This window comes from Phalaenopsis equestris, unplaced genomic scaffold (assembly GCF_001263595.1).
Source record: "Phalaenopsis equestris unplaced genomic scaffold, ASM126359v1 Scaffold197949, whole genome shotgun sequence".
Lineage (NCBI taxonomy): Eukaryota > Viridiplantae > Streptophyta > Magnoliopsida > Asparagales > Orchidaceae > Phalaenopsis > Phalaenopsis equestris.
Window position 1 is genome coordinate 31,156 of NW_018217894.1, and position 3,892 is coordinate 35,047.

Sequence of the window (3,892 nt, forward strand, 5' to 3'; positions counted from 1 at the left end):
GAGAATTGGATCTTAAACATTTGATATGCTTGTATGATGCAGTGAATTGCTTGTTTTGTTTTTCCTTTTCCTATATTATTTCAGAAATTTCTTTACAGACAAGCAATATATAGTTTGCCTGTTCCCAGATCTCTACATGTACTACATTCACTAGTGTCAAAAATAAAGCGTTTATTTCCTCCATAACCTTTGACTTCAAAACGACGTGTAATTATCATTTGATAAATAAGGTAGCATTTATTTTCTTACTTTCAGTATTCAAAACGACGTGTAATTATCATTTGATAAATAAGGTAGCATTTATTTTCTTACTTTCAGTATAAGCATTCAGCGTATTGTCATTCCTAAAGTGAGTAATTACTGTAAGCAATGGCTTTTCTTTTTGGTATTTTTTTTGGTTTAACTTTTTACGCGGCATTTGTGCATTGAAAATTTTCAGGTATGTATTTAGTGGTGAAAGCCATTGACATTTGTATTCTTCTTTATAATTCAATTTTTTTGGCTTCTTTTTTCTTTTTCCTTGTACAAGCAGGCGCATGGTTCTCCTAAATGGCTTCAGCCTACATATAACTTAGAGACGCAACTTTCTAAACTCATAGGAGATTACCTTATGAGGAAACAGGCTGGCCTTGACAACTTGTGGATTTTAAAACCGTGGAACATGGCAAGGACGATAGACACTACCGTTACTGATGATATATCTGCAATCATCCGTCTCATTGAGACTGGCCCAAAAATATGCCAAAAGTATATCGAACGCCCGACGTTGTTCAAGGGAAGAAAATTTGACCTTCGCTACATAGTCTTGGTTCGCAGCATGAAACCTATAGAAATTTTTCTTGCTGATGTTTTCTGGGTATGCTATACTTTTTTATCATGCTCAAGTAAAAATGCTTGATTTAAACATTTTTAGGACAAAAGAAGTTGAAGTTTTGTCTTCCATGATATTGCATTTATTAACCCTCTTTCCTTGTCACAGGTTAGGCTGGCTAATAATCAGTTCACTTTGGAAAAGAGCAGCCTTTTTGATTATGAAACGCATTTCACAGTGATGGTAAATTTTTTTTTCGTGAAAAAGTTCAAGTTGTTTTAGACTATTTGTGGGGGTCATTTCAGTCACAGACTATTTAAAGTATTCAATTTCATCCACTAACCCCTTGAATGCTGATCCAAAATAGTTCTACAGTTTTAGTATTTGTATAATTTGATAAAAATTTCATGCAGAATTTACAAATGAGGTTAGAAAATGAAGGTGTTGCACACAAATCAAAATGTATAAAAACAAAATTTTCTAAAAATACCTTTATTTCCTACCTCATTCATGAACTTTGGGCAAAATTTCAGTCAAACTAAACAACGATTTTAATTTTGGGATTATTTTGGAACACATTTAAGGAGTGGGGGGACTAAATTAGAGCTTTAAATTGTATGGGATTAAAACGACTCTTTGCAAATTGTCTAATAACCGTTTTGAGCATTTCTCTTTTTCTTAACTAGGATTATTAATGGATCGTTCTTACACTATGCTTTTACTTCTAATTTGTTGTGATGGCATTAATAGAGCCAATCTTATTACATGTAATGAATAATTGTTGATCATAGCCATGCAACGAGTAAAATTATTATAACCATTTCAATTTTATTTTTTATTACAAAGTCAAACTGTACCATCTAACCTCAATTTTTCTTCAATTCATCTTCCATAAATTATTTTTATTTTTAATTAATTAATTAATTATTATTATTCTTTTTTTTTTGGTGGGCAGTGGCTGTGGGGGGGAATAGATTTTAAGTAAATTAGGCTGCTTTAACATTGAGCTACATTTTTAAAACAGAATTACATAGGAAGACTAAATCACATGAACACGCCAGAATTTGTTCAAGAGTTTGAAGAGGAACATCAAGGTCATTTTCTACATTTTTTGTACCCTAATTCCTGAAAAAACTATGGTGGTTCTGGCATTAATCGGACTATCCATGTTACGATTTGATAATGCATTTTGCACTGCAGTGAAATGGTTGGATATCCATGAAAGCATAAGGAACATGATCAGGTCTGTGTTTGATTCAGCCGCTACAGTACATCCTGAGATGCATTCATCTTTTTCGAGGGCTATGTATGGGGTTGATGTCATGTTGGACTGTGGGTTCATGCCAAAGATTTTAGAGGTACAGTTCACATATGTTCCTTTTTTTTTCATAGAGAACGTTTCATTTTTTAAGTCATTTAATATATACACATATTATATATATATATATATTTGAAATGGAAACACCAAACTGTGGGCTCCAAAAATTTACTCCCTGCTCTCTTGGAATGTTTTTGTGTTTTGGGTTAGTTTTTCAAAGGCAGATTAGGACTTTAAATGATACACCACCTAAAAATTTCCCCCTCATTTTTGTGAGGACTTACCCTCGTAGTGGGATTAAGGCTTTGTTGTTGTTGTATTTTCGTGAGGACTTAAAAAAAACACTTTTAGGTTTTCTGTGAGTACAAGCTCTTTGATCAATCACTCCTCTTAGTGACGGAACTTTTAATTAAAGCTGGCCATCAAATACTAAGGGTTTATGGTATGGTGCAATAGTTTAGTTTTAGAGTTAATTATGGGGGATGAAAAAATTAATCAAGATCCCATGTTTCAGTCTTATTGGGTTATTTTGGACTTTGGTCTACTTGTGAGTGGAGTTAGTTTACCTCGCCTGACCAAATGATCAGTATCAACAACCATGGGTTGTGTCCTCCATGGGGACTTGTAGACTTGGAGTGAATATTTATTTAATGGAACAATTTTAAGTTGACATAATCTAATAGAGGACTATATGTCATTCCAAGTGTATCAAATGATTTACAACATAAGGGTTGAGTCATTAGGTAAAATTTGGGCTTTGGCTTTGATTGTATTATAATATTAGCATTTTTGTAGTGCACCAACCAATCAAAAGGCACCAATCTTAATTGCTCGTTTTTTTGGTGACATTTGGTACAAACTCTTATAATCGAAGAATATGTAATATAACCTTACTAGTGTGAGATTTTTTAAGAGTGATCATATAGGTACATTAGATATTACATTAGCTCATTATGTGCTTAGATTTGTTACATCTTGGGTGCATAAGGCGATATTGATGTTAGCTCCTAATTACGGGGGCTAAAACAATGGCTGGTTCAGGGCGCTGTACAAAGCCTGATTCAGGAGTTTCGAACTGCAGGGCTAGCTTGCTTGGCATCGCAGAATCGAGAGCATCACAAAAGGCAGAGCGAAGTTCTCAAATCCTTGCGAGGGACGTGATTGCTGGAGTTCTTGCGCGAAGGCGGGAAGAATCGCAGTGGGGATCGCGAACTATAGCGATCTGACATTGGGGACCATGAATGGGCTGCTTTAGGGAGTGCTCTCTGGATATTTCTAGGCTTCCCACTCTCTTCCTTTGTGTAGAAGCTTCTTCCGTCTAGAGAGAGCCTGTAAATTGCTGTCTTAGGTATGTAGGGAGTCAATTCTTGGTGTGTTTCTTTTCAGATCTCTTGTGTGGAGTTATTTTCCTCATTGTGGGATGTATCGGAGGTGGTAGTGCTTCGACTGTACTCTCCTTCCGTCACCCCTACACTCAGCCATTTTCCCTTCCCACAGGTTATTACTGCTGACCTGCTTTCCTATCCCCTTTTAAGCTTCTCCCAATAACCCCACTACCGTTGCTGACCACCTACAACTTTTTCCCACATGTTGTCCTACAGTTCCACACCATCCTTTCGCTGCCACTCGCCTCCTGTGACTGCCGTCATTCCTCCTAGTCATCTCTATCCCTCTAGCCGAACTCCATCACTCATTGGAATACGTTTAGAAGTATTTGCTTGTGTCGTTCTATGTTTTGTGTCGTTATTTTTTTATTTGAGTCA

The 3,892-nt window shown here is 35.9% G+C and overlaps 1 pseudogene; it reads left to right on the forward strand.

Moving 5' to 3' along the window:
* Window positions 1–3,355, forward strand: part of LOC110035504 — a 33,711-nt pseudogene extending 30,356 nt beyond the window's left edge.
* Window positions 3,356–3,892: the final 537 nt, after the last annotated feature.